Source organism: Trichechus manatus, unplaced genomic scaffold, assembly GCF_000243295.1.
Source record: "Trichechus manatus latirostris isolate Lorelei unplaced genomic scaffold, TriManLat1.0 scaffold00078, whole genome shotgun sequence".
NCBI classification, from domain to species: Eukaryota; Metazoa; Chordata; class Mammalia; order Sirenia; family Trichechidae; genus Trichechus; species Trichechus manatus.
Genome location: NW_004444014.1, coordinates 10,658,355 through 10,678,699, shown reverse-complemented (window position 1 = coordinate 10,678,699; position 20,345 = coordinate 10,658,355).

The following is a 20,345-nucleotide window of genomic DNA, read 5'->3' as shown; positions in this document are numbered from 1 at the left end:
CTTGAGCCACCTTTGGAAATCTTCTGTTTAGCTCTTTTAATTCATCATTTCTTCCATTCACTTTAGCTACTCTACATTCAAGAGCAAGTTTCAGAGTCTCTTCTGACATCTATTTTGGCCTTTTCTTTCTTTCCTGTCTTTTTAATGACTGTCTTCATTATCTAATGCTGCTATAACAGAAACATGACAACTGGATAGCTTTAACTAACAGAAATTTATTCTCTCACAGCTTAGGAGGCTAGAAGTCTGAATTCAGGGCACCAGCTCTAGGGGAAGGGTTTCTCTTTCTGTTGCCTCTGGGGGAAGGTTCTTGTCTCCTTTCAACGTCTGTGGGCCCAGCGTTCCTTGGAGAACTCCATGGATCTTGGCATCAATCCTCCTCTGGGTCTAGGAGGTTCTTAGTGCAGGAACCCCAGGTCCAAAAATGTGCTCTGCTCCCAGCTCTTCTTTCTTGGCAGTGGTGAGCTCTCTCACCTCTCTGCTTGCTTCTTTCTCCTTTTATCTCTCACAAGATAAAAGGTGTTACTCAGGCAAGGGTATCAATTGAGTATGGATGTGACTTGAGTAAGGGTATGACTTGATTAAGGGAGTGACTTGAGTTACACCCTCTTGTAAGGCTGTGACTCAAGATATACCCCACACTGGTCCTACCTAATTAACATATAGAGGTTAAGATTTACAGCATATCACAAAATGGTGGATAATTACATCCGATCGTAAAATGGAGGACAACCACACAATACTGGGAATCATGGCCTAACCAAGTTAACATATATTTTTGAAGGACACAGTTCAATCCATAACAATGACCTTTTCCTTTCTTCATGTATTATGTCTTTAATGTAATCCTACAACTTGTCTGTCTTTAGTCATCAGTGTTTAATGCATCAAATCTATTCTTGAGACAGTCTCTAAATTCAGGTAATATATACTCAAGGTTGTATTTTGACTCTTGTGGACCTGTTTTAATTTTCTTCAGCTTCAACTTGAACTTATATATCAGCAATTGATAGTCTATTCCGTTGTTGGCCCCTGGCCTTATTCTGACCGATGATATTGAGCTTCTCCATTGTTGTTTCTGCAGATATAATCGATTTGATTCCTGTGCATTCTGTCTGGCGAGGTCCATGTGTATAGTTGCTGTTTATGTTATTGGAAAAGGTATTTCCAAAGAATAGGTCATTGGTCTTGCAAAATTCTATCATGTGATCTGTGTAGTCGTTTCTAACACCAAAGCCGTATTTTCCAACTACCGATCCTTCTTCGTTTCCGTCTTTCACATTCCAATCGCTAGAATTATCAACGCATCTTGATTGCATATTTAATCAATTTCAGACTGCAGAAGCTGTTAAAAATCTTCAATTTCTTCATCTTTGGCATTAGAGGTTGGCGCGTAAATTTGAATAATAGTCCTATTAACTGGTCTTCCTTGTAGACATATGGATATTATCCTATCACTGACAGCGTTGTACTTCAGGATAGATCTTGAAATGTTCTTTTTTACAATGAATGTGACGCCGTTCCTCTTCAATTTGTCATTTCCAGCATAATAGACCATATGATTGTGTTTAGGAATGCAAATTAAGTGGCAAAATTACAAAGAATTTAAAATGATTATCACAAAGATCATGATAATGGTTACATTTGGTGGGCAAGAGAGGGTAATTGAAGAGATTCTGAGATGCTGGAGATAGTTTTTTTTTTTTTGACTTTGGTAGTGATTACACAAGTGCTTATTTTTAATAATTCATTAAACTGTCCGTTTATATTTTAGGTTCTTTTTCGTATATGTTGTATAATTTTACAATACAAAAAAGGTGAAGGAGAATTGAAAGTCAAACAATACTTGCCTTCTACCTCCTTCTCTTTCTCTCCCTTTTCCTCCTTCTTTCCCTCCTCCTTTTTCTTCCTGTTTCTTTTTCCTCCTCCCTCTTCTTTTTCTTGAGAATCGTCTAGATTTGAACATCCTAGGGTTATTTTATGTAAAAACAACATAAATATCTTCCCCTAAATATATATTTCTTGCTTGTCATTTACAGTTTAATTCTCTCTCTTCCCCCCATTACCCCCCAAAAAGAGGTATCCTGGAAGGCATGGGTCAAGTGGATAGAGCTGACTAGAACCATCAGTCAGGGCTTTTCTGAGGAACTTTTCACATTCCATTGTCTCTGCAATTGGGGTGGTGGGGGTGGGTGATAGTACTTGGGGTTTGGGTCCATGAAAGCAGTGAATAAACTCTGGCTGAGATTTTTAAAATGCCTCTTGTTCATGATGATAATGATGGTCTGAATTCTTCTTGAATTAAGGAATATTACCTACCCACTTGTATACTTAGGCACATCAGGGTTAATGTTGAGAATGCTGTGTGCTATCTCTGACCCAGGATTGGGAAATTAAGACAGGCAAACTCTCCACTTCTATCAGAGTACCCGAAATTTCTACCCCCACCTGCAACCCCTTAGGGATTTCTTACTGTGGTTCCTACTTTTTCTCTCCACGCTTTCCTAAAGATTTCTGGAGGGAAGTGTTAGGGACATATTCAGTCCCTGGCACCTCTGTGTGAGCCAGTTCATCAATCTGTCCTCCTTGCACGCTCTCTGAACATAAGCATGTTATTCCAGTTACTCTGAGAAGCAGATGCCAAGATGGAATTAAACATGCAAGCATTTTACTGGGGAAATGCTCTGTGGGAGGAAAAAGGGAGGAAGACAGGGACGGCTGGAGAACTCACCATGATGCACATCTGACTCCAAGTAAAGGAAAGAAGATTAGGTGGAAGTATTCTAGTCTAGGCTAAGAAAGGGTCAACAAAGCCAGCAGGGAGTCCTTGTGCCAAAGATTGTTGACATAGGAGTCCTCTGTCTCCCAAGGGCCAGGTCTGCCCTAGTGTAGTTTCCCTGCTGCACTCAGTCCCTGATGGGGAATACCTGGTTCTGTTCTGCAAGAGCAAGGAGAGGAAGTCCAGGTTCTGAATGTTGTTACTGCTTTCTTTTTCTCAGCTCTCTGAGCCAGCCCCATTGGACATGGCTTATTGCTCTTTGGGTCTCAGGCATTTCTCTGTACTGTTCTCATTTTGTTGTTCCTCTGGAGGACTTCTGAGGCCTGGGGGAAGATACCATGCATTTATCTGCTCCTTCTCTTCATAGGGCCCAATACATAGCCTTCTCCTTCTCCTTCTCCTCTTGCAATGAACTCAATCCTCCCTCTCCCCAAAGCTCACTAAAATCCTCTTCTAGGAAGCATTTGTGAGATCTTTCAACCCAAGGTCATCATCCCCATGTCCGATTTCGGGCACTTGCAGTGTGAATGGATCACACAAGGGCCTACATTGTTGTCTAATTGTTTACCTGTGTGTCTTGTCCTTTTGTCTGACAGAGCGCTCTCCTAGGATTTTGCTCTTTCTTTTATCTCTGCCCCATCATCCAGGACAAGATAGGGCCCCTTTTACTTTTAAGAAACTGAAATGAGAAATCAACAGGAATCTGAGAATCAAGATCAAAACTGATGATTGTGTTTGGAGCCTGATTGTCTGGGACAATTACATTGCCTATGGCAGCAAAAGAAACCTCTGGACCAGAAGCTAGTTCTAGGGGAAGATGGTGGCATGTTCAATATGAGGAGCTTGAGAAGCAGGTAGAACATGCAAGTGGTGTGTTCTAAGCAAGATGGGAGCTGAGACTACAGATGTGGGAATCATCATCATGAGGTAGATATTTTTACTCCTACCAACACACATTTACTCAGCATAACATTAGATCACTCTCAAAACAGTTGGGAACATGTATCAGGCATAAAAGTTCTGCTCAGAGAGCAACTAATCTCTGCAGAAGATGTGACATGGATGCCCTAAACAATAACCTAAGATTTAAATAAAAGTCCAAGACAACAGTATGGGTGATGAGCAGCACAGTACATTATTAGATGATGAGTCATAATTAATATATAATAATATAATATATAAAAATAAAGTTAAGTGCATAATTAATTGACTTACAGTCAGTAAGTCTTTTTTGTTCCAATGAAAGAGGAAACATTTTAGGCTGGTAAAATCCAAGATACAAACATGTGCTGAGTCTTTAAAAATGGAAGAGAAGAGGAGGAGAAAATCCCACACGAGTGTAATTCATTAGCAAAATGATGACATGAGAGTGTGTGAGTCAACTTTGGGCATATTCAGAAATGTTCTGGAGATTCCAGCTGTCTGTCTTCAGAATAAAGCCATATATACCCCTAGGGCCCTCACCTATCTGACTTCAACATACCTATTCAAGAAGTGGTGTGACATAGGGCAAAGGTGCATGGATTACAAGGCATGGGTCTGAACTCTAATCCTGCTCCACCACTTACTGGTGGTGTGACCTCAAACAAGACATTCAATCTCTCTGAGTCCCTATTTCCCATCTGTAAAATCAAACCCTACATTAAAGGACTTTTGAGAGGATCAAAAGAGAAAATATTTGTGAATGTCCCCAAAACACAGCTGTTAATGAAAGTTGGTTATTATCATTATTTCTGACCTCTTTAATATACACAGTGCCTTTTCCATTCTCTGAATTCCTAATGACACCTAATTCCTGTATTATTTATTTTGACCTGTATGTACCACCTGTTATTGCCTTTTAATTGCTTTATGAGTTTGTAGGAGCTTCCTAATTAAATCATAAACTCACTGAGGGCAAAGACCTTGTCTTAGATATTCATTTAAATGCCCGGAACATTTGGGCACATACTAGGTGCTCAAAAAATTGCTTCAGTGATTGACCTTTATATCCATGAGGACCAAAATAAACAAAAAAGAGTTAGTTCCTAGAGGAGGTAGATCTTGCAATTGACAATGACGGATGGGTAAGTAATGACAGATGGGTAAGTAATGACAGGTAGTGTTCAGGGGGCAGGATGCCCAGTGGGGGAATGATGTAAACATAGCAAAAGATTTTCTTTTTTACTTTTCAGGTTGTCTGATTAACCTAAAACATTCTACTAGGCTTTGAGGTCATTTATCACCCTGGTACTTTGTGAGAAAACCAAATGAAACAAAACCAAAATAGAAAATATCTGTTTAGCGGCCGGACAGCTCGGTTATTTTTAGGTATAGGAGAAGAAGCCAACGTTTGGGACCCAGCAAAACACCCGCCTCTGTTTGGGGTTGACCAATCCCTAGAAATGCACAGATCTAAGCATTTTCTTAGCTGTGTCTTTCCAGCACACATGTATTTGAAGGGAAACTTAATCCATCTGTTTCTGACCCATTTACGTTGAACTCATCAAAAAAGCTGTTGACACGTCTTTTGCATAGCCAAGTTCTCCATGATGTTTTCAGGAAATTCCGATATATTATTAAGTTCTTTTCGGTATCCAGATGCTTGGGTTTTGTCTTAGCTGGGAACCCTGGGAGAGTGGAGAATGCTGTGAACTGGAGTCATTCCAAACCTGCAAAGCTCTTCTGTTCCCTCGAGGAGTCTTAGTGGCTCCGAGTCTGCCCAGCTTGGAAAAAACAACAAAGCAAAAGGCATCCCCAAGGTCTCAGATCTCTTGTCCTTGCTCCTAGCAGGGCCTAAAGGATGGCCCAGGAGAGGGAGAAAAGTGCTTCAGGGGCAGTTTGGCCAATAGTCTAATTATGGGACAAAGAGAGTGATGCCAGAGTTTTAATTCCAGATACTGTGTGACCTTGGCCAAAAATTGCTTTTCTGTTCTTCAGTTCTGCAAAATGTGGTAGGAAAATGATGATATTTCAATTTTTGATCCATCTCCTAGAGATAGCTTGTGTGGTTGATGTGTGGTTTATGACTTTAGGAAACAAAAATATCACAGAAAGAAATTATTATTTTTCAGAAACCCAGGGGCAACCCTTATCCCTTTGAGTAGATTGTATTCTGGGTATCCCATATTTAACACTGGGCATGGTCAAGGTTGAATTGTTTGTATCACTTTTTCTTAGGCTTGGTGAACTATGCAGCTTGGGTCTGTGGCCCAATTCCTGAGTGAGGCTGACTGATCCTCAAAGTGATTGAATTTTTGTTAGCCAAGTCACCTAGCCTCTCCACTCAATATACACACTTCGGAAGGCAAGGAAGGAGATTTGTGTCCCTGCCTGAATGTTGTTGTCAGTTGCCATGGAGTCAGCTCCAGCTCATGGCAACCCTATGTATAACAGAATGTTGCCTGGACCTGCACCATCTCCATGATGATTGGCATGTTTGTGTCCATTGTTGAGGCTGTTGTGTCAATCTATCTTATTGAAGGTTTTCCTTAGTTTCATTGATCCTCCATTTTACCAAACATGATGTCCTTTTCTAGAGAGTGGTCTTTCCTATGATGTGTCCAAAGTAAGCGAGCCATGATCTAGCCATTCTCACTAATAAGTAACATTCTGGTTGTATTTCTTCTAAGATTTGTTTGTTCATTCTTCTGGCATCTCAGGGTATAGTCAATATTCTTTGCCAACACTACAATTTGAATGCATCAATTCTTCTGTTTCCTTTTTCATTGTCCAGCTTTCACATGAATATGGGATGATTGAAAAGACCATGGCTTGGCACACCTTAGTCATCAAAGTGACATCTTTGCTTTTTAAAACTTTGAAGAAGTCTTGTGCATCAGATTTTCTCAATGCAATATGTCATTTGATTTGACTGCTGCTTCCATGGACATTGATTGTTGATTCATAGCTAATATCCCATTAGAGGAGATAAATGTATAACTCTCTCTAGGCTTGAATGCTGAAAATGAACTTGGAAGCTCACAATTCTCTTTATTTTAAAGATGGGGAAATTGGGGCTCCAAGAGGGAAGATAATGTGCCTAGCACTTACCGGGTTTTGATTTTGTGCCAGCTGCTGTGCTAGGTGTGATCATATTTAGCAGCATTAGATGGAAGATATTATTTTCTCCATTTTGCAGATGAAACAGCTGAGGTACAAACGAAGCTGATAACTGGCCCTAAGTCACTCAGTGAGCAAGTTACGAAAGAACTAGAATTTGATTTCAGTTCTGCTTAACTTCAAAGGTCGATTGACACTGGGCTAGCTGGTGAGAGGCCCACAAAACAGTCCTGGATCTCCCAGATAAAGGATATTTTGAGATGTAAATGTTGGGTTGTACCTCTCTCCATTCATCCAGCATCTAGGCCCTCTTCTTTATATCCCTTCCCACTATTCTGGTAGGTTCACCAAGGGGTTGGCTGTCTGGTGAGGGGACCCCAGTGACAGAGGGAGTGAGGGTGATGAGAGGGTACAAAAGGTGGAGGGGAAGCTATATCTCCTACCTTAGGGCACTGTGCGGGTAAAGACCCCTCCCCCATAAAAGAGAGTCAGCTGAGATTGGGAAGCCAGCAGATAGCAATGGGAAGTCAATTCAAAGAAGAACCAACACAACACCATATCTGCAAATGACACTCATTGCTTTCCATCTTTGCTATCCATCCTCTTTTCTCCAACAAATTGCAGATGGAGGAGTGAGAAGAGAGTAGGAGATGTCCTAAGAGGAGACCAAGACCCGAGTCTCATCTCCTTGTTCTTTAGTCCAGAGCCTGGCCAGAGCTGGGGGAGGGGAAGAGGTGATGCTTATACTGGAAGTATGATGAAGTTTTAAGCAAGGCTCAACTCGTTTGTACTTTTTAGTCACAGGAATGAGATCTGCCATCATGAAGGATGGCAAAGAAGGTTTGACAGGGCCTGTTTGAAATCGGAGATTGGGGAAAATGAAATAACTCTGTCTGTGCCCCATGAGTTCTGGCTGCTCAATGGGCTGGTTGTCCTCTCTCTTCTCATCCATTGATCACATGGAGGGAATAGGAAAATGGAGTGTGTCCTTAGATAAGCTTCCCTCTCTTCCTCTCCTTCTTGGTGCATTTTGCTTGTGTCTGCACTCCCTGGTTTTGGCCAGAAGAAAAAGACCCAGATACTGCCAGGTTGGCTATTCTTCTCAGATGAGCTAGCTACTCAGCACCAGAATGGCCCCAGCCATGGCCAGAGAGAGAGAGAGAGCGAGAGGAAGAGAAAGAGAGAGAGAGAGAGAGCGAGAGGATGAGAGAGGGAGCACAGAGTGCAAAATGCCACGCAGAGAAAGGGACAAGTGTGTGAGAGAAAGAGGGAGTGAGAAATGGTGTAAACGGAAGAGCAAGGGGGTGGAAAGAGCAGGGAGAGAGGAAGGGAGTGGGGTGGGGGGAAGAGCAGAGTGAAAAGGAGAGAAGGGGGTTGAGGGAAAGGCTTGGGTTATGGGGTCAGAGCTAGAGCAGCTTCCTGCCGGCTGCTGGAACATCTGCGTCCTGGTGGGGGTGTTTCCAAATGGAGCTGTCTCTTCCCGGGGCTTCTTCCCTGTGCCTGCCCAGAATCCCCCTCCCACAGTGCTTGCTGTTCTTCTTACTAATCAGCCACTTGTGCCCAAACAGCTAAATCAGCTCTGGACATTGGGTGAGCAGTTGGGGCAGCCCTGGGGTCAGGCAGGGGAAGAAGAATTTGTTATTGAGCATCACGACTGGAGGCGCAGGGCAAGCTGACTGGCCACAGCAACGCTAAGCTGACCTTCTCCTGAAAGACTCTGGGGTCATGAAAGAGCACCAGGATGGGAGATAGAGCACAGAGTCACCATGTGGTCTTGGTAAGCTGCATGGTTTTTCTGAGTGCCAAGTCCATCGTCTGTAAAATAAGGGGCTCTGGTCTCTTCCTGATGAGTTGGGGAAAAGATATTTTATACAATCTTATTTTAGAATTTTGTGCTTTCTGAGCCCTGAGCTTGGATAGAGTTCAGGTGGAAGTTGAAAGCATTAGCCCCTCTTTGGTGCCTTTTGTCTTTCTGTGGCATCTCAGGCCTGTGGTGGGGCCCAACCTGAGGGGTCCCTGTAGTGGTTGCCCATCCTGAAGGGGCCTGCCAAATGGTTTCAGGTGTCAGAGTCTACTTTCTGCCTGAGAAGGAGGGAAAGCTTGCCCTCTAGCCTCCTTGTTTTCTGTGGTGTCCTCTTAGTCTCTTCCAGGGTTTCCCATTCCTGGGTATCACCTGTAGGCAAATGCCCCACTCTGCCTCTCAGCTGACAGATAATTAATCTCTGCGAAGCTGCCACACAACCTGGAAGGTTCTAACTACTAATGAGATGAAAAGACGTAGGGTTTAACTCCTCCCTGGGAAATCTCATTTTTAAAGGGCACCCTACCCTTCCCCCCAGATGGCTGCTGTCCTGGTCCTTCCTTTCCCTCCTTCTTTTCCCCAACTCCACAGTACCTGAGGAAGATGGCCTTGGGAGGAGCATCTTGGGCCATCATGGGCCACCTCACACAGCCTGACTTCTGGGGAGGGAAGGGAATCTTAGGGGACCCGCTCGGCCTTGTGCTGAGATAAGAATCCTGAAATGTAGGTATGATTGACACCTCTGGTTTGTGGCTAGTGGGAATGACACACAGAGTCAGCTCCTGCTGTTGGATCTGGTACTAGAGGCCCCAGTCATTTACTTTCCAGGGCTGGCCACAGCCACACTAGTGAGGTCATCACTAGAGGCCCAGAGGACCCTTTCTTCATCCTTCTGCCCTTGTGGGGACCCCTCCCTCCCTCAGGCTTTCAGCTCCCACCCGGCTAAGATCCCCACCAAGGGGCAAGTGACTGGATAGTGTCAGAGTGTGGCTTTATTCTGGGAGATGAACGTCTCCTCCTGGTACTTCAGGTCTCTCTCTGTGCATGATAGCAGATTCGTACGGCCCCTTGATGTCACCATTTTCAGTCTCTGACTTGGTCTTACCAAAGCTCTCCACTGACCAGAGAGTAGCAGTGGGACTTGGGAGAAGACACTGGGAGGGGAAGTTTGGAGCTTTGAGGAAGCTCAGGAAGAAGATCCATGGAGCGGGGATCAAAGTGTGGAATTTGCCACCCCCAGGGGGCAGCACAGGTTGAAATGTAATTAGATTCCACAAATGTATTTATATACATTCATGAAACGTAAATTCTAAACATCAAAGTGGGCCTCCAAGGCAGCAACAGGATTATATTTGTTGAACACCTACTCTGTGCCAGGCACTTTGCGTTTAATAATTCATCTACCCCTTACAAGAATCCTCCCAGGTAAGCATTATTATCCCTCTTCTACAGATCAGGACCTCAGGGCTCAGAAAGATTATGAAAGTAGTCTAAGATCACACAGCAAGCCAATGGCAGAGCTGGAGCTGTGGATCCTGATTACCCGAGGGGAGTGATAGGAGGGAGAACACCCAGATATTTGCCCAGGCTGCCCCTCCCCTGCTCCCAGTGGACCCCCTATTCCTCCCAAGTCAAATTCTTATCACTCTTCAAAGCCAGCCCCAGACTCTTCCTCTGGGAAGGTCCACCCTGCCCCCCAGTTCCTCCTGCTCACACCTGTCCTATCCACCCATCGTCTCTGAGCTATGATAGTCTAGAACCATGTGAACTCATTCTCCATGTGGGACTCCTTTCTCCTTCTAGACTGGGAGCTCCTGCTAACTCACTCTCTGACCACTCTTGACACAGTCTGTTACTGAGTTACTGATGGACCTTGTGAGAGACAAACATAGCTATAGGAGCCTCTGGTGGCGAAGTAGTTAAAATGTTCGGCTGCTAATTGAAAGATCGGTGGTTTGAACCCACCAGCTACTCCGCAGGAGAAAGATGTGACAGTCTGCATCCATAAAGATTACAGCCTAGGAAGCCCTGTGGGGCAGTTCTACTCTGTCCTATACAGTCAGTATGAGTCAAAATCGACTCCATGACAGTAGGTTTGGTTTTTTTTTTGGGTAGCTTATGCCACAGGAAATTTTCCTGGCTCCTGTTGCACAACCTTAACTAGCTTTATCTGGAGGCAAGGGGAGGGAGGGTGCTGAGCTTTGGGAAGCCCCCTCTGCTTGAGGACTGCAGAGTGTAGAGAAATGGCTGGATCACCTGCATAGCCCTCAAGCTGCCACAGACAGGCACCGGGTCCCTGCTCTTAGCCCAACATCCCTGTCCTCAACCTGGGATCCAGCGAACTTTCTATCTTTCCTTCGTTTTCCCTTAACTGCATAAGCCACGCTTCCCTAGGATATGGTGCTGGGGGGCGAATGGAGTCACATCCACTGAATCCACATGCCCCTACCTGCTGATGCACACAAATACCCTCCTACAAGGCACCTGGTTTCCCCAGACAGTATTGCATATCCACTTTTCCTATAGGTCTGGTCCTGCGGCCCTGTTGGTGCAGTGATTAAGAGCTATGGCTGCTAAACAAAAGATTAGCAGTTCAAATCCACCAGCTGCTCCTTGGAAACCCCATGGGGCAGTTCTACTCTGTCTTATAGGGTCACTATGAATCGGAATCGACCCCATGGCAACTGTTTTGGTTTTTGGTCCACCAGCCAGGCACTGCTGTCACGATTTTTGGGTTCCCCTGCTTCCTCTGGGTGCTACTGCCCTTCTGCTTTGAGCCCACATGCCCCAGAAACCCCTCCTACCCCAGGCACCATTGTAACCTGAAGCTGGCACCACAGACTCCCATTGGGCACTGCTGCTGCTATTGCCACCTCCTCCATGGCCCAGGATGCTCCAGGGACTGGAGCTGTGTGGAGTCCATGGGAGTATGAGGGAGGATGTCGAATGACCCCTCTGTGCCACATACTTGTGGTGGCGTCACAAGCAGAAATGCTTATGCTTGATGTCAGTGGCATTTTTGGCGAAGTGGCTATTTCTGAATTTTGTTTGTAGCTCTCTTTTCCGCTAGAACTCAGACATGGCTGGGCTGGGAGATGCAGGTGAGGGACAAGCTGATATGCTGCACTCAGAATGGCCCTTCTCCACCAACCACTACTGCTTTGTTCCTGGACCAAGCTTGGCTGCCAGACTCCTGCTTGGTTTAAGGTGTTCTCTGCTGAGAAGCTGCTCAGTCTCTCATGAAACAAACACCCATCAGGTTCACCCCACTCAGTCTCCAGTTCTGTCTTGTTCCCAAGAGCTAACATGGGTGACCTGCTACTTGGACTCCATCTGCCTCTTTGCTGTTGCCTCTACTTTCTTTCCTCCTCTAGGCCTTCACTGTGCCCTTCCTCCTGCCTGGAGACCCTCTTCCCTCTGCTCTGACCATCTCAACCCTACTTCTCTTTCAAGGCCCAACTGAACCCGCACTGCCTGGAGAAGCTTACCTTGGTTATTCCATCCTGCACCGTTTCTCCCTCTGTTCCTCTCTTATAGCCCTTCGGTCTGAACCATGTATATGATCATGTGAGCACTTTACCCTCCAATGGTTCTTTGCATGGAGTCACCTCTTCTGGCCTACTGGATGCCCCTTGAGGTCTTGGGGTATGTGATTTGCTTCTCTGGCTTCGTGCAAAGCACTCACCCCTTGGCCAGTGCTCAGCAGACCTTGGATACCTGAGTGTCTTAAAGAAAGGACATGGCCAATGTGGGGATGGGAGGTCCTGGTGGCCCACCACTTCTGTGATTAGCCCCTTGCTTTGTGCTACCCTAAAATCCTAATTCGGTTAAAACACACAATGAAAAGTGTGGGGAGCTGGCATCGTCTGTTTGCAAACCACAGTCCATTCAGTCCTGCCCTCAGCCACCGGCTCGCAGCCCTGCAAGCAGCTAGTGCATTCCAGGCCCTTCCAGGTGGTGCCTCCCCACCTCTAAGGAGGAAGATTTAGATGTATGGATTTTGGCAAAGGTTTAAAACCTACAATAAATAACAAAAAATTCAGCACATCATTCGGCGTATTTTATAACTAAGTTTAATAAAGAAATAATCCAAGATGGCACCTGCTAAGAAAACTTGGTTTATTGAAATATGACTGTAATATAGAAAAAATGGCTAATGCATTAGGCTGCTAGATATTAATGCCCTAGACTTCAGCTGGTGTGTTTAAAAGAAGTCTCTCATGTATTTTATTTTTTTTTGTTAGGAGCCATATCATTAGTTTTAAAGACATTGTGAGTGAGAGAAGAAAAGAGATTTGGACTATTAAAAAACAAAACAAAACAAAAACCCTCAGCAGCTCAACCTGCCTTTCTCTACAGACAAAACAAACAAACCAAAAAAAAAAAAAAACAAAGATTTTTTTCATAAACATTTGTTTTTCCGGCTGGGATATTAGGACAGTATATTAAATTCCCCCAAAAGGAGGCCCTAGAACTATTTACATATTAATGTCTCCACTGTGGTTTTGACAGATGGGCTTCACTGACGCAGACATACTGTTAGGGGCTTAGCAATAGATTAAAAAAAACCACCACAATACTGTGTAACGTAATAAAAGTGTATTGTAATGTACATCATAACTTGTGGCCAAGGTTAAATTTGTAGTCGGAGTATGAAAGTCGTATTCCATTATACAAAATAGATGTTACACGGAAAAGCATTAAAGATGAGTTGACTCAACCGTTTATTTTTAGTTTATATTTTATTCTATTTTCCTTGACTTTGTGCAGTATTTTTTAATCGTATGAAATGACATCGTTATGTGCCCCCTGCCCCCACCTCAGAGTGAGGGGCAGCCTGGGATCTTCCAGTTTTCCTGGCTTTTAGGGTTCTTGTTTCAGGGGCCCCCTGAGGTGTTGCTCCATTGGAAAATGGCTGTTCGTGCATTTCTTTTTTTTTGTTTCATTCAGAGCTTCTTGCTACAGCTGAGACCAGCAGTAGCCTCTGACAGTAAACTCCTTTGGTTTATGCAGAATCTTTGGAGGCAATTTGTAGCTCCAGGGAGTTTCCACACTCCATCTAGAAGCTCCGTGGACACAAGAGCAGACGCTGACGTAAGCAGGCTGTGAGCAGAAAAGTGATCCTGTCTTTCCTCCAGGACTTAACTATTGACTTCAGCTCAATGGTCCTATGCCCTTGAACTCACCCTGTGTCCACTAGCACGCTCTCCAAGGTGTGGGTGAAGGGGTGCTCTCTTCACCATGTAAGGGAGTCATTTATAGGGTAGGAGATCTGCAGAAGACATTTCATCCTCATCGACTGCCTGTCTCTGCTAAGTTCTCTCTGACTGCCCGAAAACTCCAGGTGCCTTTCAGTGGCAGTAGAGAGGAAGATATTTTTATGAATCACAGAGGATTATAGAATTTTGGAACAATATTATTTGTGCAGACAACCTTCCTTGTGTATCATTTCTTTATCTGTAGAATGGGAACTCTTTTGGTTCCTACCTCTTGGGAGGTGGTTTGAGGTTTTAACGAAATAATATAAATAAAATGCCTAGCACATAGTAAGCTCTCAGTAAATGTTGAGACATTTTATATATTTAATATTATGATTATACACGCTATTATTTTCTCACGTAGAGCAGATCTTCTGGACACTATAAAGGGCAACTGAAGTACTGTGTTTTCCACTTTCTGAACACACGCTTGCTTACTTTTTCTCTCTCCAGTTGGTTCGTCCTCTTTCTCTGATCTTATATATATATGTATGTATATATATGTGTGTGTTTCTGTGCGTGTGTCAAAATCTACCTGACGGCAACGGGATCTCTATCTCTCTTTCTCTGTCTGTCTGTCTGTCTATCTGTCTTTCTATCTATCCGTCTATCTGTCTATCTATCTATCTATATTGTCAGGGCTTTCTTTGGAGGAACCTCTGGGTGAGTTTGAACCTAGCAGTTGACTGCTTAACTGTTTGCACCACCCGGGAACACCTAGAAAAGGAAGATACTGTTGCCGTCGAGTCGATCCCGACTCATAGTGAGACAAGAGCAGACTCTGACGTAAGCAGTCTGTCCTTTAGGATTGTTATGAGTCGGAATTGACTCGATGACAACTGGTTTTTTTTTTTCTTCTTGGTATATATACATATATGTATTCACACACATATATAAAAAATGGAACTGCTCCATAGGGTGTCCAAGGTTGTAATCTTTACAGAAGCAGATTGCCACATCTTTCTCCTGTGGAGCGACTGGTGAGTTTCAACCGCTTGGTGGTGCAGTGGTTAAGCGCTCAGTTGCCAACCAAAAGATTGGTGATTGGAACCCACCAGCTGCTCTTTGGAAGAAAGGTGTGGCAGCCTGCCTCTGTGAAGACAGCAGCCTTGAAAACCCTAGACTGAACGAGCCTCCTGATTGAAAGTTGCCCCTGTCAGTCTAACGGGGGGGCTCTAGGAAGAGCACGTGATCTAGGTCTGGCCAATCATGGCCCAATGATTACTTAAGGAGGGGCATGTGACCCAAGGTTGGCTAATCAGAGCCCACCCCTGCACTTAGAGAAGCAGCAGCTGTGTTTGTGCTGGGGTTGCGAAGCTGAGGGGATGTGAGCCTGCAGCCACCCTGGGCGGTCTTTGCGATCCTTGAGGAGAATGCAGACAACCGAGAGTAAATCAGCCACGCAGAGAAGAGAGCCAGCTGGGCTTGAAGCCGGTGCACCTTAGGACCTTTGAATTTCATAAGCCAATAATTTCTTTTATTATTATTTTTTAATGCTTGAGTTAGTTTGCATGGGTTTTTACTGCTTGGCACGGTGGGTTTCTCCATCAATATATCTTCATCACATCTCCCCTCCCTGGATCTCTTCATTGTCAGGTATCCAGGACTGTCCTCCAGACTGAGGCATCTCTCCTTAGTCAGGGCTCCTCCCTTTCCTTTCCATCAAAACACACCTGTCCTATGGTTCATCTCTTCAGGGCCCTTCTGTATGCCAGGGGTCATTTGATTAAGTGATGCCAAGGTATTGATGGCTGAAGAGTGCTCATGGTGTTAATAATCCTGTGCGATATTTTTACATTTTAATTGTAGTCCTTCATGCCTTAATCCATGCAACTGGATACCTAATGGTAGAAGTCCAGGCACTGTAGCAGGCTGCTCAAGAGTTTCTTTCATAAAGTATTACTCCTAGTGACTCTAGTTCCTTGGCTGGATAGTCAATTTCTCTTCCTGTATCTGTGGCCAAGGGCCAGCTCTCCTGGCTCACAGTGAAATTCCTGGGTCTCTTCCACTGAGAAGAGCTCACTTCTTTCTCATCACTAGGAAGGAAGGAAGGAGAAAGGTTCACAAAAAAAAAAAGCTTTTGGGAAACAGGCATCCCATGAGCCTCTGTGTCTTGGAGTAAGCTTGACTAGTCAGTAACCTCTTGGGTCTTATTCTTCTCATCTATAAAATGGATCTGTTTTATAAGCTGGTCCTCAAGTCCTCTTCCAGCTCTGCTGTCTTGGGTGGTGTGTCTGTGACTTAGAGTGACCTGTGGACTTCCTTGTCTCTATAGGAACATGAGGCCTATTTGAATGGATACTTTCCACAATCTGTTGAAATTTCACTATCTTTTCATCATTTTCTTGCTCCCTTGGGCTGGTGTCAGGTTCATTTTTTGACTTACTCACGTTCAGTCCATACATGATGGTGGGTGGGACGTGTAAGGAGTTTAGCTCCAGGAGTTAGGCCATCTGGGTTCCAGGCCCAGAGAGGCTAAATGCAACCAAGACCTTGAAAGAGATACTATCTTGGGACTATTTTTCTCATCTGTAAAATGGAAATCATATCACTTTGCTTTGCTCACAGGGTTGGTCATGGTTTAAATGGCATATTAAATGAAAATGCAATGAAGAGATAGAGTCTGTGTAGAAGTATTGGGGGGAAGTGTTTAATTTTGGCAATGCCCTTAGGAAAATAGCATTAGCCTTCTGCCACACCGAGAAGCAGATGGTGCTAAACTCTTTCTTGGCCAATGGAAGGTGAAAGAGGACCCAGAGAGGGAAGGATATCAGCTCAACCTCACACAGCAAGCGCCAGGACTGCCCTGTGGTCTATCAGCAAAGCAGGAGGCCCCCTCCTGGGTGCCCAGTTGGTCTGCTCTCCCCTTCACTTCCAGGTTAGAGATTTGAGTTAGATACGGGGCAAATGCTTAGGCAAGGAAAAATGTTTCACCAGCTTGCTCCACAGGGAAAGAGAGTCTGTGATATGGTATGAAGCCAAAAATAGAGTGCCTCAGGAAAGAACCTATCCGCCAAAGACTATCTTATGGTGGTGGTGTGAGGGCCTCCTCCAGGAAGATGGGAGATGAAATGAGACTACGACCTTGCTGTCTCGTTGTACTGCTGAGCGCAGATGCTCTGGGCTGGGATTTGGAATTCGTGTCACAAGAAAGGGGTCCCGCTGGAAAGGCTCGTTTAGCAACGCTTCCCTGCTGGGGTCTGTGGAACATCCTGACACAGTCCAGGCTTGAACAAGGGCCAAGGATTTATCCAGAAACAGCAAGCCCTGTACAAAGCTGATCCTGGATTTAGAACAGATGAAAGGTACTTTGAGGGAGTTCAAAGAACGGGCACACGCTCCCCGATGGCTGCTTGCTGGACATTTTGAGAGGCGACTGGGGCATGCTTTCCCGTCCAGCTCCTCCCAGGGGTCTTTTCCAACATGGTTTCTCTCCGTTCGTATATTCCAGAGCTCGTGGGCCTTAAAGCCTTAATATGGAAATTTCTGCAGCAGTGGGAACAGACCTCTCCCAGTTGGGGTTTGCTGAGGCAGTTATTCTGATGATGTTAACGGTGATGATTAAGTGGCACGAACGATGGTGATGGTGAAAATAATGAGATCAACTTGATTGGGTGAGAAAGATGGAACGCGAGGCACACGGTGAGGATGAGGATGGTGACGAGGAGGACAGTGAGCTCAATTTTAGAAATTTGTTGATAAACACAAGGAACAAATCTTAACTTGAACTCCATTCTCTTGTCTGGAGAAGTAGATCACTGGCAGAGAAAAAAAAATCCACTTCTGGGGAGTGAGAAAAGGAAATACCCTTTTTCTCTGGTCAGTTCTGTCAAACCCAATACTTGGTGTCAGGTATATCAAACACGGTGTCACTGGCCTTCTGGTGGGTTACCTGGTGAGCCCAGAGCAATGTATATTGAGATACAAACTCAAACTGATATTAGTGGCTGCAAGCAAGTCACTGACTTATAAAATGTAAGGTCAATACAAGAAGGATCCAATCATCCTCATTTTTCTGCTTTGAACAATGTTTAGAGAGAAGGAGTAAGAAATTCAATCATCAGACTCTTCAGGATCTGAGACAATTCCACTGCTTTTAATAGCATTTCCTAGAAGGCCGTGCTTGGAAGTGTTGTTAGTTGCCATCAGTCAGCTCCAACTCATGGTGACCTGATGTACAACAGAATAAAGTGTTGCCTGGTCCTGAGCCATTTTCATGATAGTTAGTGTGCTCAAATTCTTTGTTGTGGCCACTGTGTATTTTGAGTACCTTCTAATCTAGGTTGCTCATCTTCCAGCATTATACTGGACAATAGTCTGTTGTGTTATCCATAGAGTTTTCATTGGCTAATTTTCGGAAGTAGCTCATCAGGCCTTTTTTTCCTAGTCTGTCTTAGTCTGGAAGCTCCACTGAAACCTGTCCACCATGGGTGATTCAGCAGATATTTGAAATACTGGTGGTGTAAATTCCAGCATCATAGCAACACACAGCCCACCACAGTATAATAAACAGATGGGTGGTGAGTACTTCGAATAAGTCCTTCTATTTCCCAATTTCTGCCTTTGAGTCACTATATCCTTGCCTTTCTGAGTCACTGAGTCCAATTAGTGAGATGACAACATTAAGGTAAGGGAACTTTGAGGTCCGGCTGACCCCTGATCAAGGCACTGATGGCACCCCCAACAGCAAGGGGCAAATTAAGGGTCTCTGAGGCCTAGTAAAAGAGGAGTGCAACACTAGGTCCAGGTAATCACAATTTTAGTGATTACTAAAAACAGAAAAAATAAATGATAAACCAAATTTAATCAGTTACAATCAAATAAAGAGATGTTCTGGCAGCATCAACCAATTTTGGTGAAATAGTGAAACATAAGCTTGATTTCAGAGTCCCAAGACTAAGACAAGAGTACCTGGATTAATGGGCTCAGCTACTGGCTGAAAAGTTGGAGGTTTAAGTCCACCCAGAGAGAGGCACCTCAAAAGAAAGGACTGGCAATCTATTTCTGAAAAATCAGCCATTGAAAACCCCATGGAGCAGAGTTCTACTCTGACACACGCTGGATTTGACTCAACAACAAGTCGTTACTGGTTAGACTAAGACAGACTAGAAAGAAAGGCCTGGTGATCTACTTCCAAAAATGAGCCAATGAAAACCTTGTGGATCACAACAGAACATTACCCTACTTGCTTGCTTTGGACATATTATCAGGAGGGATCAATTGCTGGAGGAGGACATCATGTTTGGTGAAGTAGAAGGCCAATGAGGGTGAGTGAGGGAGACTGTTGATATGATGGATTGTCACAATAACCATAAGGATTTTTTCGAACATGCTGGTGATTGTGTGGATGGCGCAGGACCAGGCAGCGTTTCATTCTGTTGGATGTAGTTTCCATGAGTCAGTTGACTCGACGGCAACTAAAAAGCACACAACAACTTCCCTTCCTGTAATTGTTTGCTTTTTGTTGGGTGTCACGTCACCCATGAACCCCTGCTTCAGTTGTCCACAATGACCTTCCAGTCCCGGGACAAAGTCCCATGAACACATTTACTCTGGGATGTCAGGGCAGAATAACCATAGTGCTGCTGCTGATTCTTTCTCACTGTGAAGGGGTGCTCCTTTCACTTTTTTTTCGCTATGATACATTAATTTTAATAAATTCTAATAAATATATTGCAGTACATATGGAGGAGCCCTGGTGGCACAGTGGTTAAGCACTCAGTTGCTAACCAAAAGGTCAGTGGTTCGAACCCATCAGTCACTCCTTGGGAGAAAGATGTGACAGTTTGCTTCAGTAAAGGTTTACAGCCTTGAAAATCTTATGGGACAGTTCTACTCTGTCCTATAGGGCCACTATGAATTGAATCGACTCGATGGCAATGGGTTTGGTTTGGGTAATACATATGGATAACGAAAATTTGAAAAAAGAAAATACAAATTATGATCCCATCAGTGGGAAAAAAAACTTTAATATTATGTCAGTTTCCTCTGTTTTCTTCTATGCAGATGCATTTTTAAATCAAACTAGAATGTTTTTGTATATACAGTTTGGAGTTTAACTCAATTATTGGGAATATGTTCCATGTCATTAAATGTTGCTTAAAAATGATTTTAATGGCTACGTATTTTATTATACATAAGTAGTATCACTTTAAAAATAACTCCATTGGTAAATGCTCCCTTCCCATTTAATGAAAGAGCCTGGAGAAGAAACTGATTAACCCACGAGGGATCTGAGATGGCGGATTAGCACAGAGAAGGTGTTTGCCCTTTAAACCACACCCCATAGGGGGCGCCATGTGCTAGGGCTATGGCAATAGCAGCTTAACAGGTGGAGGGGTCTGTCTGCTCTTTGGGGCCATTGTTCTCTAGTCTGCAGCCCTATTTATTGAAGGTATGGAGATGGCAGCATCTGACTGACATGCTGGATGCCATAAAGGGGCCACCTTTTCCTAGGAAGTGGCTG